Consider the following 21,380-nt stretch of genomic DNA (forward strand, 5'->3'; position numbering starts at 1 on the left):
TGGCTCCCTGTCAGCAAGAGGATCATGTTCAGACTCCTCACCCACGCACACAAGGCTCTCCACGACATGGGCCCCAAATACCTCAACTGCCGCCTCACATTCTACACACCCACCTGCCAGCTCCGATCCTCCAGTCTTGCCCTCGCCACCGTCCCACATATTCGCAGAGCCACCGCCGGAGGAAGATCCTTCTCCTACCTGGCGGCCAAGACATGGAACTCCGTCCCCACCCACCTACGGCTGACCCAGGACCATCTCTCCTTCAGGAAACAACTCAAGACATGGCTGTTCGAGCAGTAGCGGCCCCCCCTCCTCCAAGCGCCTCGAGACCGTAGCGGGTGAGTAGCACGCTCTACAAATATGAGTGATTGATTGATTGATTGATTTCCAATTTTGGTCTTTTCATGCAATCCTTTTTTTTGGTAAAATTCTGGAATGTTATGTTTTCTCTCAACCTTCTTCTTTCTTCAAGTAAATGATCTTCTCTCAATGGATCAATCAGGCTTCTGTCCTGGTCGCTGTACAGAGTTTACACTCCTTTCTGTTCCTTTATTCCATGCTTGCCATGACAAACACTCTAATTCTTATCCTTCTTGCCTTCTCTGCTGCTTTTGACACTCTGAACCATTCAATTCTCATCTGTTCTTGCCTGCACTTGGCATCTCTCATAACGTTATTAACTAGTTTAATTCTTATAGTTTGGATTGCTCCTTTTCAGTTACCTGGAATGGCAATGCATCCTCTTCTCACTCTATACTCTCCTGAGATAACTATGATCCTCTTTTTACTGCTTCTGTGGCTACATTCCTATCAACTTCTCCTTCACTGTTATTCCTTTTTCCGTCTCATAAGAAATCTTTTTATTATTTTTGATTAATTCTCGAATTATTCAAGCAAATTTAGTTTGTTATCAATTCCTGTAGTTTACAACTCCATAACAGTCAAAAAATCAAATGTTTCCTACCCATCTCCTCTGTAAAACTACTGGTATACTGTTGGGTATTTTCTCTGATCATCTGTTTTCTTCTTGTGTGTTTTTCTTCATAAATACTCACTTTCCCATTTCAAACTATTCAAAACCCTTGTGCCTGCATTCTCTTTTCTCTTGATTATCATACTTATACCTCTTTTTCTCTAGCTCAGCTTCATAGGTTACCACTTTCAATCCAGTTCAGAATCTGATATGTTTGTATAATTTTGAAGTGCTGTCACTCTCGCGCTCACCCCTTTTTAAAGTTCTTAGTTCTCTTTGCCTACCGCACATTATTTTCTTTGCTCTCTTTCTCAATTTCTTTATATTGTTCCTGGACCTTCATGTGATTCTTCACTATTCTGTTCTTCCATGTTAAAGAAAAACTGTAGAACTGTAGAAAAACACTTTCTAGTCACTGTTAATTAAACATAACCTTACAGAACCTATTAATTGCCCCCCCCCCACACAAATGAGGAACCATTGTTCAAAATCACAATTGTGTTGTAAAAAGCAAAGAAAGAAATGATGTCTGGCAAGTTATTCTACTATTGACTGTATTCAAATAGGCCTGGGGTACACCACAAAGTAAAAAACTGAACTCTTATTTCTAGTGTGCATCTTTTGTAGTAGAAACAGAATATAAATTATTATTCCTCTGTCTAGAATATGTGGTCCATTAGAGATTTTGCATAAAACTTCATTTAAAAACGTGGGTATAAGAAGTGTCCATGTTGCACTTCATGTCTTCAGCTACTTGTTTAATTCAAAGAATATGCATAGGAAATTCTTAATGATTCCACAATAATGGCAGATAGATACTTTGTAAGTGGTTCACTTTAGGAATGTGGTTAATGTAAGTTAACCCTTATTAACATGCCTGTGTGAAATATGATTACTGGTTATCTTATAGAATTTTATAAACTGTGAACGTTTCTTGAGTGATTGTATTATTGCTGTATACTGTACACACTTTATGGGCTTTGTCTTGAAATAATCAGATAGATTTTAATAATTTTTCAGTACTGCTATTCTCTAGCTCCTCCCCTTTCATAGTCCTGAATGATGTAGAAATCGATTCACATCGAATCATTGTACTAGTTGTGTTACTATCTTGACTATCACTGCATTGACCTACTACCACATAGACAGCAGTGCTTCAATGTACCAATATTCTGTCTCATTATAATTTGCAGGTGCGGCCCGTGCATGTAAGATGGTGGAGGCATGTTGGGGGGGGGGGGGGTAATTCGATGTACGATGATGAGGGAAAATGAAATAAATGATTAATTTCCCCTCCTCGTCGTCTGTCAAAATACTCCCCACCCGGCCCCACCGCTTTTACCTGCGAGGGCTGCGGCTGATAATTTGGCAACCACATCCACAGCAATACATTGTCTAAAAAACTGCACCTATCTTAGCGCTAAACTAATCCTTATTGTAATGTTAACACTAGCTCTTAATTTCAATCCTAAATCCAATGCTAACCTTCAACTATAGTTTTTAAGTTAATGTAATGGAACTTATGTCGTCAGTCATATGTAATGTGTTTATGTGGTGAGGATGCACCATTGTAATAATTGTTGCATCTCTTGCTTGATCTAGTCTTTGTTTAGTCACATTCATTTTTGGAATGAAAAAGTCACATGTCCTCTTTGGCTACTAAAATATTCCTTCCTTAAAACATGATTCGCACACATGAATATTTTTCATATTTTAATTATAGCAGAGTACTGTTTCAAGTTGCAAAATAATTGCTGTTACATACTTATTCTATGATGAATCTGAGCACACAAGCTGCAATATTCATTATTTTACAATGAGGATTAGGATTGCTTTAGTGGACTGGAAATCACCAAAAGCTAAAGATGTGAACATGGCATTGCAAAGTTATTTATAGCATGATATATTGTGTTGCTATGACATGTATTTTTGGCTGAGGACTGGGACTAAACCCTATTAATGTGAGCGAGAAACCACAAACTGAGACACAAGAATGCCAGGTTTTTACAGTTAAGAACACAAATAGTTTTCTGTAATGGTCATGATATAACTATAATAATAACCTCATCAGGAGAAAAAAGAAATATATTTTCCAGGTGAATAAGGGGCACAGTTGTGCAATGCAAACACTTAAAAAGAAGGATGTATTTATTTTGTCATGTCTGCAGAATTTTGTATATGAAGCAAAGCTGAATCAGAGTAGAAACATCTTTCAAAACCAAGGAAAGAATAGATCAGCCTGGCTTATAATGGCTCATTCAAACATGTTTCCAGTTCAGTGGAAGGAGAGTAGTTATTGCTTAAGTGCAGGTGCTGCTGGCCGCAGGGCAGATGTGAGTCATATTGCTTACATTTATATTGGATTGCTGACACAATATTGAGGTAAACAATATAATTTGTCACAAATGTCATGTCAAAAGTATTGTTTACCAAAATATTGTATCCCCCTTTCTACCCAGCAAACACGATTCTCAGCGCATGAGTTAAAGCCGCCCCTCACTTGTGAGTGCTCCGCGATGTTGTAGGTTCCATAGTGGGAAAGAAGGAAAAACGTTGCCATCGCATTCTCATTGCTGTAGCTGGTGCCGGCTCCTGTTGGAGGTGTGTCTTCCTCTGCTCCACACGGCGCCTGTCGGAAACTCCAGAACACAGTCAGGAGGATTGCAAACTCCTGTACTGAATTCACAGAAAGGATTAATGAAGCAGAAGCATGCATATCCACCCTTGAGGATGAAGTGGCAGCTCAGAAGTCGGTCATTGTGCGCATAAGAATGACACTCAATTGAAGCTTGTTGACTTGGAGAATCGCCAGCGGCACAATAATTTGAGAATTCTTGGCATCCCAGAGGGAAGACAAGATATTCGGAAATTTGTAGTGGAGCTGTTTATTGAGGCCTTTCTGGAACTATCAGCTTGGAACTGGGACCTTGAAATTCAAAGGGCACATCGGTTTCCATTTAAAAATCTACCTGTAAAAGTAGGGCAACCTAAGCCCAGGGCTATTTGGTATGCCTGAATAATTTCCTTGCTTGTCAAGCAGTATGTGATCTAGCGCGACCAGATAGGAAGAGGGCGGGGAAGGGCACACAGTTCTATGTTAGGCCTGATTTTTGTCACCAAACGGTGGAAAACCCGTGGCATCTTCGCCAATTGATTACAATGTTTCAAGGCAAGGGAGCGCAAGTCTTTTTGTTGAATCAGGCTTCGTTGCAAATAGTCTATGAGGAGCAAACACGCTTTTTTACATCAGAGGTGCAAGCTAAAGAGTATCTGCATTCTATTTAAGAGTAGTTTGATCTTTTGATCTGGCTCTTTAGGACTGTTAAAATGCTTATGTATAAGTTTGATATGTAATTATCACCCTTTCTACCCTTGGTTCTTTTTTCTGGGATAGATATAGTAGATTCAGAGATAGGATCCTAATGGATATGTTTTTTTTTTCTGTGGAAATTCTTTTTTTATCTCTTTTTCCCCTCCGATAGGTAGGTTGGGGGAAAAAGGAGGGCATACCGGGTGGCAGGATAGCTTCCCATCGCACAGGACCATGGGTCCTAATGCTTCGTATTTGGGGAAGGTAGATGAGGAGGGGGTTTCAGCTGGGGGGAGGTGAGTGGGAGGGCACAGTGCTGGGTCAGGGTGAGTGGGGTGTTGCAGCGGTACTGTGTGTGTTTGGGGAGACATGATCAATCCATAACAAAAGAAAGGTGGGTTACTCTAGGTTTGGTAAAATTAATAGGAGAGACATATGCCTGGAAAAAAACTGCAGTAAGGTATGGGGGGTAGGATGACATCCTTAGGGATACGTATATGTTCTTTCAATGTCTTTGGCCTGAACAGCAGTGGAAAAAGGCAGCGAGTAGCAGCAGATTTACGGTTAATGAAACCAGACATTCTGTGCGTACAGGAAACACATCTTCCATGCAGTGAACGTAGGGTACTGAATGAGCTTGGGTATACACTAATAGCGGCGTCATTACAGGCTACCACAAACAGGGGAGTGGCTATCTTGGCACAACAGGGGATTCAGGGTACAGAGAGGATATTAGCTGATAAATACGGCAGATGGGTTATCGCGGAATGTCTGGTGGGGGCTGATAAGGTTGTAGTGTGTACAGTTTATGGATCAAACTTAGATGAGGCAACAGTATAGGAAGGGTTGAATGTTGAATTGACATCATGGTCTACCCCCCTGATCATATGTGGGGACTTCAACGTTCACCTGGGTTGCCAGGACAGAAAACCTAATGTGTTTAAAGCACTGCAGCAGCTAGTGGCCAACCATGGCATACTCTGAACTATCCGGACCCAGGATACACCTTTTATGTCAAGAGCACTTACATCGAGTTTATGTCAAGAGCACTTACATCGGGGTAAAAGATGTAGGTATGGTCAAGGATTACTGTGGACCATGGTCCGCGGTTGTTGGATATCCCCCCTAATAGTAAAATTACTCTGGCAAGATTATTTTCTTTTGATAGAAAGCTACTACTGGATACTTCATTTCTTAACCATATGTTGTAAATCTGGTTGGTGCAATGTTTGGGTTTCTATAGAGACTCGACTTCCAGGGCTATAGTATGGGATGCCTTAAAGGCTGGATTAAGGGGGGAAGTTCTTAGCTATGGACTTTTTAGACAGAAACATCTCTAAATTACTATGCAGGGGCTCCTGGATGAACTCAGAGTTACAGAAGACAAGTTTATCTAAGGAATATCTACAGGTGCAGCTATCAAGCTGTTGTAAACTACCATAGCATGTTGTAAAGCTAAGAATAGCTTAGTGTGGAGCAAAGAAACTGCTAGTAAATACAAGCTATATAAGAGGAGATCTACGAATATGGGGAAGCCACAGGGCGCTGCTTGGCACAAAGGCTACGAGCTAAGGAAGCGGCACAAAGACTAGGCACCATGACTGGCTCTGGGGAGAATACAGTGGAAACAACTGAGGGGATTCTGGATGTATTCCATGCATTTTATAAAAAGCTGTATACGTAGAGCAATTGCGACAATCAAGTTAGTGAAACCTTTCTGAAAAAACTAGATAGGGTATTCCTAGGGCAGGAAGAACAGACAATACTGGATACCCCGATTGCTATGGATGAACTGGAAGAGGCAATATGCTCGTTAGCCAGGGGTAAGGCAGCGGTACCAGATAAACGTCCGCTCGAGGTCTATAGTACCCTGTTTCAGGAGCTTAAGGGGCATATGCTGGCTACTTTTCAAGATGCACAGCTTGGTAAGGCTCCACCATCTTGGGACGAAGCCAATATTGCTGTTTAAAAAAAAAAAGAGAAGCCCCACCTTGCCAGGGTCTTATAGTCCTATAGACTGATATCTCTCTTAAACTGTGACAGGAAAATGTATGCCAAAATGTTAGCAACTCGATTGGCTCGGGTAATTACTCCCCTGGTCCCTATCTACCAACATGGCTTTATTCCGGGCAGGGGCACAGTCAATCACACAATAGGGTAGTGACTCTACTAGACCTTGCTAGTGTACAACATACTACGCTGGGTCGGTACTTCTTGATGCCGAAACGGCATTTGACTGTGTCTCCTGGAGTTTTTTGTGGGCGATATTGCGTAGGGTTGGGTTTGGCCGAGGCTTTATTGAGGCTATTCAAGCTATGTATAAGTCTCCGACTGCCAGAATATGTATAATGGGCAAAGAATCTAATCCTAGTCTGTGTTACCAGGGGGGCAAGGCAGGGGTGCCTGTGCTCACCGCTGCTGTTTACCCTGTATATTAACTCTTTCCTGACAATTTTGGAAGGAAGTAGCAAGATCAGCTCCATAGTCTGTGGGCAGTATCGGTTTCGGGAATTGGCTTATGTGGACGAAATTGCGCTGGTGACCTTAGATCCGGCGGCAGCCATTCCGTAGATAGAAAGACTCGCCAATGTGTTTGGGGTGGTATCAGGGCCTAAGCTCAATCCAACTAAAACACAGATTATCTGTACAAAGACAGCTTTTCCAGAGGATGCCCAGGTAACTGAGGAAGCTACATACTTGGGGACTAAAATTGGGATGTGTCTGCGGGAATTAGTTGAGATCAACTGGGGGGGCATCCTTGCCGGGATCAAGCATGAACTAGACCGCCTGGAATGTCTGCATCTGTCACTGGTGTGGAGGTGCAATGTTCTCAAAATGAACGTTCTACCCAAAGTTATATATTATTTCAGCGCAGTACCATTTGAATTAGCACGGCTGCAGTTGCAAAAATGACAATCTATATGTAGGTTCTTGTGAGGGCAAGGTAAATGCCATAGAGCATTTAAATATATGATGTCACCTTGCAAGCGCGGGGCTGGGCAGTCCTCAACTTCACATTTTATTATTACGTTTGTATCCTGCAAAATATGTGGATTTTGCTAACAGGCGAGGAAGTGGGGAATGATGCGGAAGTACCATCAACAAAGCAGATGTTGCTGGGCACAGCAGCCAGGAATTGCTTATTTAGGATTTTGGAGCCAAGTTATTTAAAAATAAATGTTTAAGGTTGTGGTGGCAGCATACAAGTCCTGGAAGGCAGTATGGAGTATTTTTCAGATCAAGAAGATATGCTACGGCACTGTTATCCTCTGTTTCTTGGTATGTGAGAATGGATAGATGGAGCTCCAAGGGTATAAGACAAATAGGGGACCTTTTTGATGAGGAAGGACTCTCCTCTTTTTCAGGCATGTCGGATAGATATACATTGTTAAAACAGATTTTTAAAAATATTTGCAAGTTCGAGACTTTCTATATAAAAACCAGAAACAGAGTGGTATAAAATCTATTCCTCTGGTCGAGGCTGTGAAACGGGCAGCTAAGATAGGCGTATTGTATAATAGCTTGTTGGATACACAGTTGGACGATTTTCCTGCCCAAAATCGTAAATGGAGTATGCGGTTAGTGCGGGAGGGGTATATATGGAGCACGCTATAGATATGGCAGAGAAAATCCTGGTATCACCCAAATTGAAAGCTCAGCACTATAAATCGATATTCAGTTTGTATCATACACCTGCAAGGATGTTGAAATGGGGAGGCTCGAACAATGGGAAATGTTATAGGTGTGGGGCGGAGAACGCAGATATTGAACATATTTTGTATGCGTGCACCTATCTAACACAAATGCTGAGACACATTGAAGGGTTTCTGTCTGACATTAGGGGTGTAGACATACAAATATCAACAGAAGTAATGGTATTAGGTGTTGGAGACACTTCGAAGCAGGGACAAGCGGGGTATACATTTCGCTACTTAATTTTTATGACCACAGCTGTCGATAGGCTATGTATTTCATCAGTATGTTTACAGAAGGAGGCTCCCTCCTATGAGAAGTGGAGGGCTACATTTTATGCTATTTACAATTTGGAATTTAGGGCCTGATGACGATAGTGGTGAATCCGCCACAGCAGCCTTGTGTGTAGTGGATTCACCGCCAACTTGCGGCCAATCTCCTCCTGCCAAATTAGGATTCAAGCGGTTTGCTGGCGGACAGGAAGTCCTTCCGCCACGGGTCCGCCACAGACAATCGTTCCGATTGCCTGGCGGACCCAGAAAGCATGCCAAGAATGGTGGCGTCCGCCATATTAGGGTGATTCATCTCCGCCAGCCTTGAATGGTGGTTCACCCACCATTCAAAGGCTGGCGGAGATTCACTTTGGGGGCCCCCCTTCAGCAGGGGCACTTTTCTTCTGCATTTGGGTGGCACCCTACATTTCCCTGCACTATGTAGCAGGCATCGCATGGTGCCTGCCACGTAGTGCAGGGAAATACAAACCCTGCATTTTTACCATTGCGGCGGGTGCTGCAGCCTGTAGCACCCGCTGCAATGGTAAACATGCCCAATGCAACCGCCACCGTGGACATCGCATTGTAATTCCATAGGCGGGCCCACCGCCATATTGGCGGGCGGTCCCAATTCCAGTGATGATGGATCGTAATCGGCCCTTTAGTCTCTATTCCCTTAAGACAACAAAAAGATGGAAACTGGGCATACAGATATGGGGTCCCGTGATTGAGCACATAAAATAACAACATTTGTACTGTATCCATGAGTGGATGTTGTTTTCTCCCATATTGTCCTCTTTTCTTCTCTCCTTTTATGTTTTTTTCTCACAGTGGTATATTATTAAGTGTTAGTCATTTTTTTTTCATGTGTAAAAGTATGTCTAGAAGTGGTCCATATTGATACTTGTTATGGATTTAACAATTTAAATTAAAAAAACTTTTTGTAAAAAAGAACTTTTTGACCCAGTAGAAGGCTATGGCCAACAGGCATAGTATGAGAGCCCCAGAAAAAAAAACTGTGAGCTGCCCAATATTCATCATTAGTGGGGCTAAATAAAGTTAGCAGACAAGGAATTCAACAATCATTAGGCATCAGTTGGAAATTCTTGATTTGTGAAATGGGTAGTTTTGTATCATCTTAAATCCTTGCTCCTGTTGGATTTGAGACATAGCGACGTTAGCTCTTCTAGCATGTCTACCAGCTTTGACTGGACGGGTGTCTTAATTGTGATACAAATGAGCCCAGAGCACACCCCTGGATAACGGGTAGGGCAGGTAGAGGGACCAAAGGAAATTAGCTCAGGTGATTGATCAGAAAATATGATATCCCCCACTTTCTTACAACTAATAGTGATGGGTTCCAGTAACACGGTTTTTAAGTTATTTCATAGTCACCTTACAGTACCAGTGATTTAATACTTTTTTTAACATGTTGTAGGAAAAGGTCCAAGTGGCCAGATGCTAAATGGATTGGCTGAATTTAGTACAACAATTTATGAAATGGCCTATGTATTAAAAGAAATCTAAGAAGGTAAGTCTGGATGCTAAATGGAAAGTGGCTAATATGTCATTCATCATGAACACCAGCAGCGGTCGCTCCATTAGAGAGGAGGAGTGCCACCTCATGCCACCACCAGCAAATAGAACGATAAAACAGGTTTTAAACCTGTTTTATTATTGTTGTATTTTAATCCCCTAGACCGGCCCCCAGTACTCTGACAAGTCTTAGGGGAGGGTACAGGGGATGCCACCGATGGTCGGGGAATGGTGGCCACTCCCTTCACTGCGTATGAGGTGTTTAGCTGCCTGTCTCAGGCCAGTCAAACCCCTCATGCACAGTGAAGCTCTCTCCAGCCCCAGCTGCATTCTGGGGCAGGAAAGAGGAGGCACAGGCTCCCAGTCTACCTGGGAATGCAGGTTGCTGGCACTCAGGCCAATCCTGACATTGCTTTCATGCAGCAGCAGGACTGGCCGCGGTGCATATTAGGAGCCTGTTCCCAGGATCAGGAAGAGCGCGATGTGGTGGAAAACGGCGGCGTTAAGGTACATTTTTTATTTTATTTTACTTTTTTTGTCCCCCGACACTCCCTCCTCCTTCCCTCCTCCGTCCTGGTCCGCCCTGCCACTTTGGCAGGGCACGGGCCGCTACAGATGTACACCAGGGGAATTTCTGTTGCATGTTTAGGGCAAAATCCTAAATGATCTACAAGGATATGTTGGCTGTTTTTTTAGCTCCCTGAAATCCCTGAAGCTGTCATACAACAAATTCAAGAAACTTAGCTGGCCAAAGAAGACATGTAAAGAGACTCTATTGTGGAGTAGGAGATCTTACCACACTGTAGGAGCATTGACTGTATCATTTCTTTTGAAACTGTACATCGCCACAGTGCCTTGTGTCTTGGTTCACACTAAACAAACACCACATACAAACAAATATTTTCATTTACTGCAACATTGCATACTACTGGTAATATCTTATTTTCTGAGAATGATTTTCCCTTATTTCTTGCCTTCCAGGTTTCAGATCCAGGACCTGGATTGAAAATAGTTGAATGAAGCAGTGCTTGTTAAATAAGCACAGCTTACTTAACACGTGAGCATGAATGGATGTCAAGGGCATTAAACATATTCAATTACCTTGGAACATCTGGCCTGTTCACCCATAAGTTGAATTCTGAAACTCTAAAATATGAGAGGATCCATGGGACCCAAAGCTCTAGCTGTTCAGAAGGCGGTCTATAACAATGGAGGGTCTTTAGCACCATCTGTTTCCCAATAAATAAATATAATGGCCAAAATGTAGTAGCCTTACACAGTTATGGCTTATGTGAATCTGACAAAATATCGACTCGAAAAATATCTACATACAAGAATATCGCAACATAAATATCGATGACAACAATATTGACATCTTATCTCTAACAAGGTAAGTACAAAAATATCGAGAAAAAAAATATCGAATGTCAGAAATATTGTCTTTTTTAAAATATCTTTTTTTTTAATTTAAAAAATGTAATTTTAACAAAATAATACTTATAAATGTAATAAACATAGTTAAAAATATGTAATAATATTTAAAATTAATAAATTATGTATTAAAAACAAATAATAATAAAGTTATAATACATAGTATATACTTCATTAATAATAACAACTCTAAAAAATTATTTTAATAACTTATATATAAATGAAAATATATTAAATGACAAATAAATGTATATACATTAAATAATAATATAAATAACAATTAATAAAAATGTAAAACACATTTAAAAAAGTAAGTAAATGTTGGATAGCGTACGGGTAAAAATTACTATTCCAACTCCAGAGAGTGCAACAGTAGGGAATGTGTTGGATAGCGTCAGGGTAACAATTACTATTCCCACTCCAAAGAGTGCAACAGTAGGGAAAGTGTTGGATAGCGTAGGGGTAACAATTACTATTCGTACTCCAGAGAGTGCAACAGTAGGAAAAGTGTTGGATAGCGTAGGGGTAACAATTACTATTCCAACTCCAGAGAGTGCAACAGTAGGGAAAGTGTTGGATAGCGTAGGGGTAACAATTACTATCAGGCACGGCCATGCCAGGCGTTATACTGGGGCGGTGATGTCAGGCAGGGGAGGGTCAGGGTGGGGGGTTGTAAAATGCGGGATATGGACCATTAAAGGTAAGTACCGAAAAATATAAATAAAACGAATTTCGTTGCCCAAGCTGCATCGCCAAATGTGATGCAGCGTGGGCAACGAAATTCGTTTTATTTATATTTTTTGGTACTTACCTCTAATGGTCCATATCCCGCATTTTACAACCCCCCACCCTGCCCCTCCCCTGCCTGACGTCACCGCCCCAGTATAACCCCGGCACGAGCCGTGCCTGATTACTATTCCCACTTCAAAGAATGCAACAGTAGGGAAAGTGTTGGATAGCGTAGGGGTAACAATTACTATTCCAACTCCAGAGAGTGCAACAGTAGGGAAAGTGTTGGATAGCGTAGGGGTAACAATCACTATTCCAACTCCAAAGAGTGCAACAGTAGGGAAAGTGTTGGATAGCGTAGGGGTAACAATTACTATTCCCACTCCAAAGAGTGCAACAGTAGGGAAAGTGTTGGATAGCGTAGGGGTAACAATTTCTATTCCAACTCCAGAGAGTGTAACAGTAGGGAACATGTTGGATAGCGTAGGGGTAACAATTACTATTCCAACGCCAAAGAGTGCACCAGTAGGGAAAGTGTTGGATAGCGTAGGGGTAACAATTACTACTCCAACTCCAGAGAGTGCAACAGTACGGAAAGTGTTGGATAGCGTAGAGGTAAAAATAACATACTAATAATTAAAAATAAAATTGGAATTAATACATTTTTTTACTATTAAATGACTATAAACCATTTACAAATACCAATACATAATTATTAAAAACATGATTAGCAATAAATAATTAACTAAAAGAATTAATAATAAATACCATTTCATAATATTTTTATTACCAATTAATAAATAATTAAGTATTATATAATTAACAAAACAATTAATTCAAAAACATTATTACTCAATTATATTTAAATTACTTCCCACCCCACTCTCCCATAAACCCACAACCCGCTACAGAACATATTTATCAATTAATCAATTAATATGAATTAATTACCAATTAATTAAAATTAATTACCAATTAATTAAAATTAATTTAGTATTCCTACTAATTAATAATTAATTTAGTATAATTAAATTACTTCCCACCCAATTCCCCTATAAACCCACAACCCGCTACAGAATATAATGATCAATTAATCAATTAATTAAAAGTAATTACCAATTAATTAAAATTAATTACCAATTAATTAAAATGATTTTATAATTCCTACTAATTAATAATATAATACAATTAAATTACTTCCCACCCTATTCCCCTATAAACCCACAACCCGCTACAGTACTAAAATACAAAATGTAATTAAATTACATAAAAATAAATTAAATACATAATAAATACATAATAATATACATTAAAATAGTATAAAAATCGATATTAGTAACATTGAAATTATTAACATTGATATTACTAACATTGATATTTAATACATCGATATTACTAATATCGATATTAAAATCTATAGACATAACTTACCTTCGATATTATGTCACTTCGATATTTAAACACCGATATTATTGTATATCGATATTTAAATTTCGATATTTTGTCTGAATACCGGCTTATATGCATGCTCCCAAGGCTCTTCAGAGTGTTTTGTGTAAATATGTAATATTATTATATAAGAGGTTTACAGAAAGAGATCAGCAAGTAGGAGAAAAACAAAAAACACAAAGTGGCATATTCTCAAAGATGTATCGCCGAGTTATTGGCACTTTATCGCTGCAAAGTGGCAATAATTTATCGCCCTTTTCACAAACTGGTGCTAAGAGCCGATATCACCACTTTTTCTGAGGTAGCAGCCGCAAAAAACATTGACACGGATGACACCGACAACTGACTCTACTGAGATTGAGATGCAGAGTAGGCATTCCTGTACAAAAAGCTGCAACAACACCACTTCGCAACATTCTCAACGACCAGCTAGATCGGCGATAAGATAACAAAACATGTGATAAGGCGCGTTAGCAACAGGGATTGAACACCTGCTCCTACCGGGTGTTGAGTCGGATAACTACCTGCAGTATGAAAGGGAGCCCAGCCCTGAGCCACAGCTGAAGAACAACAGATGCCATGGAGCCACTGATCATGCAGCTCGGAGCCCCAAGAGGGCCACAACACCCCCCCCCCCCCCCCGGACAAAGATATTTCACATCAACTTCACAAAATCATGAACAAAATATTTCCCCTGATATCACACAGTTACAACAATCAACATTCCTGTGTGGTCAGGAAAAGGAGAATCATTCATTCATCTAGGAATTTCCAAACAAAATAGTTTATTAAAATTAAACTCAATACAACTATTTGGAAGAGTCATGGTGGGTCTTCTCAGGACAATCTGTAAGTCACAGCCTGCAAGACAAAATCAAAGATCAGAAGGTGTGTCATGCGCTCATCAAAGGACAGAGAGAGAGAAAGAGAGAGAGCAAGAAAGGGGGAGAGAGAGAGAGAGAGAGAGAGAGTGAAAGGAAGAGAGGAAGAGAGAGAAAAAAAGAGAGAGAGACAGTCGAAGGAAGAGAGGGAAAGAGAGAAAAAGAGAGATAAAGAACGAGACAGTGAAAGGAAGAGAGGGAGCAAGAGAAAAATAGAGAAAGAGAGAGACAGTGAAAGGGGGAGAGGGAGAGAGAGCGACAGAGTGCCGACACTGCAGACCCAGGCCTCACTGCTCACCTGCTGCCACCGGTATGTCTCCAACCACGTGCGGGTATACACTGCAGTCCACCAGGTCCCTTATCTGAAACAGAGTCCAGATTCAAGAATGGCAGAGGTGATATCATTGCAGATGCCATCAGCGCTTGCCCGCCCCTGTGCACACAGGCTACTGCACCCCAGCCCCTCCTGCCGCCCAGCGGTGGTTGCCCGCCCTAGTACACCCAGGCCTCACTGCTCACTGTCCACCACCAGCGTGTCTCCAAGAGGGCCCACCACATGCCGGTGCAAGCTTCAAGTCCGGGGCCTGCGGTCTTGTCAGCCTCCACATCATGCAGCCCACACCGCGGGCCACAAGGTCAGACACGAAATTCTGGGTCTTGATTTCACAATGGCAGAGATCATATCAGTGCACACGGCATCATCGCATGGTGCACACCTTTCGAGCTCTACAGGTGCCACTAACTCTGAACCACGAGGCCATTTCTGGGATGGACAGGAAACCAACTGATGCATGTGTCTCTGTCGCAGTGTAGGCTCAACACGGCCCGCAATCGACAATGTTGCAATGTTACGTGCACCCGGAGGTCCGCTGCGCACAAAGGGATTGTACAAGGAGCGCAAGGCTGCTCGGGCCCTTGGCTCATTCATGCCAACTGTTGTGTGTGTATCGCTATTGGCACACCACAAGCCTAAGGCCTAGCCTCATTTGCAGCGCAAAAGCCACATCACATTTCCAGAATGCAAGCAGTAGTCAGATTAACATTAGGGATGCAAGCACCTTTGTATCAATACATAAGGCAGAAGGACATCTGCACCTCTGACCTTGGTCTTGAATGCGGGAGGCACCCCCTGAGGGAGATACCATAGCAGATGATGACGACTCCCACACTACGTACAGTGCTAATGAAAGAGCAAAGTATCCACGCCCCACAAACAGAAGTCCTTGCTCGAGGTATTCTTGCATGGAATGCCCTTGACACTTACGTACACAACAACCCATATGTCCAAACTTTGCACACACATACGACTCATTGCTCCAAGCTTTGGCATATCATCCACATAACTGTCGCAGGTCAGAAGAGTGCCGGTTCTACGAGTGCCACCAACGCAATGGCAGAACATCCCGGGCACATGCACAATGCCTGTCACGTAGAACAGTACCATGACCGAATGCTGCCTGTTAGTGGCTGATGCATTGTTCTGCATGTTGTGGCCCTTGTCTTGCCTGTACTGACACGCACATGCTAATTAAGTTGACGCAACTTCACTAGTGTTCAACTGTGATGAGTGTTGATTAGAATGACAAATTGTGTGCCTCAATGAGCATTGTCCGTGCACAGTGAGGGACTGACTGACGCATTTCACTTAGGGGTGAGTCCCTTTTGCCAGCTCCACCTCTGTGAGCCAGACATTGTGGTTGGGATAGTTGCTGATAGACCTGTGCTCTTACCTGTCTTCAGCAATGCGAGTATGATGTCCAACTTCTTTCTATGTGGATCAATGTGATCCATCACTACAGGCCGTGTCCACCCAGTTAAGTGTGAGTAGGTATGGGAAGAGATGTTCTGTTGCCAAATGTGATGGGGGACACTACTTTAGGCCTGCCAACGACTTTGATATTTCATACACAACCCTTTTTTTTACATTGCATGGGGCAAAGTTGTGAAGTTGCGTGATTGTTGTTTCAGAGCAACGAGGCTATAGCTAGTGTACACATTCCCAGTCATCTTACTACCTATATGTGTCACAGTCACACATGCGCATTGATTTCATTTCCCAGGGTGTACCTTTTGTGCAATCAATGTCTTTACATTCATCCACACTTTCATACTTGATAGATTATGGACATGACACATCTGTGTGAATTTGAATTATTTATTCACATTCTGTGTAGTGTCGGAGCTGGAGCAGTACATGACCATGCAAACCCCACATTCCATTGTAGCCCAGTGGAGGTCAGCCAGAGTCATGTAGGGATTGACAAGTACATCGGAAGAGGAAGAGTACAGTCCAGAGTGTGATTGCTGTGTCATTGTAAAGCAAACATAATATGGCAGTCCATGTTGAGGTCCAAGGTGAGTGTCGCAGAGTGTTTCGGGGGACAGTGGGAGCTGTTGTTAGAGGGCATGATGCAGGGGGCAGAACCAAGCTGAAACAGGGCATATGGCAGAGAAGACAGCTACTGGCTCCTTCTTAATACACAGGTAGAATCTCCTGCATCTACGTCCTCTAGGTCATCTGTTTGACATGTGGGTGCTGATGTTTGGTCTGCAGCACTGTGTGCCACTGACACATCAGGGGTCAGAGATGTGTGTGTGGAGTGCCAGCAGCATTCATCAGCCACTGCCTTAGTGGCAGCAATCCGATGATGAGGATCTGCAGGGCATGGAAGATCCAAACAACTTTTCGCTGGTGTGCATCCGAGGCAGCCATTCTTTCTGCATGCATCCTGCTCCATGTTCTCCATTGTCCTCAGCATCTGTGGCAACTCTTGGCTAACATCGCTGAGGCCACTCTGACTGTCTGGTTGTTCTCCCCTTAGAGGCATGACTCCAGCGGTGTCGGACATGGATTGTTGGACATCATGGAGCAAACTGTGGGTGTCTGTTAGGGAGTGTAAGTGGTCCCTAATGCGACTTAGACACTCACGTATGTCATCCAGTTTGGCTGCCATGTGGCGGAACCCCACCGCCCCTGTTCAGCCCCCTCCTTCTGGCAGTCAAACACCTGGCCTTGGAATGCGATGTGTTCTTGGGTGCTGGGAGCCAGCAGTGGTGGTGGCTGCTTCCTGCTGTGTGGTGTGTGCAGAGGGTGGGGTCTCCTCGATGCAGCTGGGCTGCCCTGCTCATGGAGGTGGTTTTCCGCAGCTGTCTATGAGCTGTTATAGGGCATCGGTGTCAAAGGTGTGGTGGTTCTCTTCATCATCACTGATGAGTTGTCTGGTCTGCTCTGCAGGAAGTGTTGATTGTCCCTCTGCAATGTGACGGGGAGGTGCATTTTAACATTGTGTTGACATGTATGTTGACGCATTGTTCAAGTTTACATACAGACTGCATGACAATGTACATTGTGACTGTTTTGGAGGAGCTGACTATTTGATGCGGGACAGTGGACATTTGAACTACATCACGGATATGAGGTTGTACATGTGCATTCTCATCTAACAGTTTCCTGCTGTGCATGTGTGCCTTTGTGCCCATCTCTCCCCGTCCCCAAGTCCCTGTTCTGTACTCACCCTGGTGCTGTTGTGTCAGGTAATGTCGAGCAGTGTTCGAACCCCCAACTCCTGCCACCGTCTCCCCACTGATGACTGTAGACACCATTTCCTCCATCTCATCCAGCTCCTGGTGTTCTGCTGGACTGCCACCTCCAGTCTGCATTGCTACCTGATGGTTCTCAGCGAGTTTCTTCTTGGTTCTGCACTTCGCGTCATTCTAGCACCTCTTGACCTCTCCAGTTGTCCTCCTTCTCACTCAGACTGCATTCACCCTGTCCAGGATGTCCTGCCATACTGCATTTTTATTTGCCAATGACATGTTAGAGCTGACGAACCGTTGGTGGTGTTCTATCACCTCCGTGATGATGTTCCTGTTTTCCTGCAGACTGAACCTCGTCTTCCTAGTCTTCTTCTCCTTGCCCTTCCATGACACCAAGGTCCCAGGCTACTCCTCCTGGGGGCTTTCGGGTTCCGGTCATCCTCTGTACTTCCTCCGCCTTCCTCCATGGTGCTACGCAGTTTAAATTATTTTATATGTGTTTTTCGGTGCTTTTATAGTGCATTTTCCAGCATGAAGCATGGGAATTGCCGGTCTGTCGCTGGTTATTGCTCATTTTTGTATTGCGATTGGCCACATCGCAACTTTTTTCGCATTTGTGTTTCGCGTTTTTTCGACATCGCGTTAGTATTAACGCAGTTGAGAATGCAGCGTTAACACGCCATTATTTTCCCACTATAGACTGCGATATAAAAAGTTGCGTTAGGCTAATTTTCCGATAATTATCATACGTTCTTGTGAATATCCCACACAGATTTGTATGGCTCAGGCCAGACCTTTGTTAATTTGACATTCATGTAGTCCAATTATAATGCCCCCTTCTAGATAGTACAGTGGGGCTTACAGCTGCAGTTTTGTGGTGGATAGAAATCTGAATTCCTGCATATTTTCAATTTTATTATGGTTAACATAGTTCTCACACACATCTCAAAATACTGATTTTAGAATGCTCAGCCTGTAAATAAGGAGCCTGATTCATAATGGTAACTTACATTTTTGAGTAAGTTGACACTTTTCCACATTTTTACTACTTTTTGGTATGCACAAACTGCCCTTCTGTTGTAAGTGCAGCACTACACATCATCGACCACTGGTACTGTAAACCCTCCCATAGAAAATAATGGTAGTTGAGACTTACAACAATAGTGTAGGTTACTACAAAGGTGTTTGTGAACACTGAAAAGTAATAAACTTACTCAAATTTGTAAAATACTGCAAAAGAACAGTTTTGGAATAGTTCTGTGTAGCATGTGTTGTAGTACCACTGTAGTACAACAAATTGCAGTTTGTGAATCAGGCTCAAAATGTCAATTTAGTCCAGTAAATGTTCAGTAATTGTAAAGCGCGAACCATTACCCAAAGGTGTCAAGGCGCTGGGGGCTGTCGGGAAGATTAAACGAGCTCTTGCCCAGAGTCACATGGTGCTGATCTGCCGCCGGCGATCGAACCGCGAGCCCCCGGGTTCCGGAGTCAGTCGCCCTGGCCGCTTCGCCACACCTCTTAGTCAGTTTGTCTGTCCATTGTTGTCTGATGCTGCTGTCTTCACCCCATTATTGAAGGGGGCATTGTTTTGCCAAATGTGTGTGCCATCTTTATACTTCCCACTTTGAAATCACCATTCAGTCTGTTTTTACATCTATGAGAACCCGACCTAGGCAAGGTCATTACTTAAATAAAGGAGACTAAGGCCACTTTTGAATAAATTACATGATTACACCCATATACAATCTTTAGAGCCTTCCTAGAGTCGCAGGGGTCAAATTGATGACCCCCTGGCACTAAGGACATATTCAATGTGCCAACCGAAATTAGAAATATAGTTGGACTGAAAACCATACACAACCCTGTAAGTGATACTCTGTAGGAAGTGTTTCCAAGGGGGTGATTAGGCTGGTGGGCGGCTTAAATCTGCCCTCCAACTCCGCGGTGTTGGGACCGAAAGCCACACAAGCGGCGGTCCCGCACCTCGAATTAGGATGCAACCGCCACCCTGGTGGTCGCATTCCGCAGTTTAACATTTCAGCGGGTCACTCACCGAAATGCCAAATTGCCATATTTTGCATTTCCATGCGCAATGTGGCAGACATCGCGCTGCGCCCTCCACCTTGTGCATGGAAATGGAGGGGGGTACCCCCCAAGTGCACCCAAAACCCCCTAAATCCCCCGGGCCACACAACGGGCCCCCCAAGCAAATCCCAGACAGATGATGCCGCCATTGAACGGTCTTACACCCACACACATCCTAAACTGGTGGTGGTGCTTGCTATGCACCACCACCATATTAGTGGCCCAAGTCCTCCCAGCCGGCAATCGGAACGAATGCAGACTGGCGGAAAAGCTGCAGACGGATTTTCCGACCGATCACCACTGCCGGGCCGGCGGTAGTGATCCGCCCGCCATGTGAATCATTTTAATTAATTAATTGGCAATTAATTATGGTAATTGTGTAATTAATTTTAGGTGTGTGTGGTGGTATGCATAAGTGTAAATAGTGGGAAGGGTGGGAAGTAATTTATTTTTAATTGATGATTTAATAATTAATTGTTAATTAATTTTAAATAATCAATTAGTAATTAATTATAGTCATATTGAAATTTGTTTTAGGTGTGTGTTGTGGTGTTTATAGGTGTAAATGGTGTGAAGGGGAGGAAGTAATTTATTTTTAATTGATAAATTAATAATTAGTTAATTATTTAATTTAATTAATTAGAAATTAAATATGGTAATTGTGTAGGTAGTTTTAGGTGTGTGTTATGGATATTATAGTGTTAAAGCATGTGTATTCAAGGAATGTTTATTATTTGTTCATTCATAATAATTTTTATTTGATTATTAATTATGTTAATTATGGAAAGAAAATTAAATAAAACATTGTAAGTGTTTTTTGATTGGCGTGGTGTTCTAGGGTAGGAAACAACATAAATTCATTTATGTTTTACATATTTGCTCCTTTTTAAATAATTATTGTATTTAAGTGTATTTATTAATTTATTTTACATAATATGTGTATCTTTTGGTTATATGTAATTTATATTATCATATGTGTTTTTTAATATGTTTAATATATTTAAATGTATATTTTTTAATATTGTTTATTTATTTTTATGATTTTTAATTTGTTTTCATTGTTTAAATCTCATTAGTAATTTTTGTTTCTCTGCAATCCATCACTTTCCCTACTGTTGCACTCTTTGGAGTGGGAATAGTAATTTTTACCTCTTTCCTATCCAACATTTTCCCTACCGCTGCAATCACTGGAGTGGAAATAGTAATTTTTATACCTTCGCTATCCAGCACTATCCCTACTGTGGCACTCACTGGAGTGGGAATAGTAATTTTTATCCCTGCGCTATCCAACACTTTCCCTACTGTTGCACTCACTGGAGTGGGAACAGTAATTTTTACCCTTCCGCTATCCAGCACTTTCCCTACTGTTACACTCATTGGAGTCGGAATAGTAATTTGTTCCTCTCCGCTATCCAACACTTTACCTATTGCTTTTTTTACTGGAGTGGTAATAGTAAATTTTACCCCTCTGCTATCCAGCACTT

The sequence above is a fragment of the Lissotriton vulgaris genome, chromosome 8, assembly GCF_964263255.1.
Source record: "Lissotriton vulgaris chromosome 8, aLisVul1.2, whole genome shotgun sequence".
Lineage (NCBI taxonomy): Eukaryota > Metazoa > Chordata > Amphibia > Caudata > Salamandridae > Lissotriton > Lissotriton vulgaris.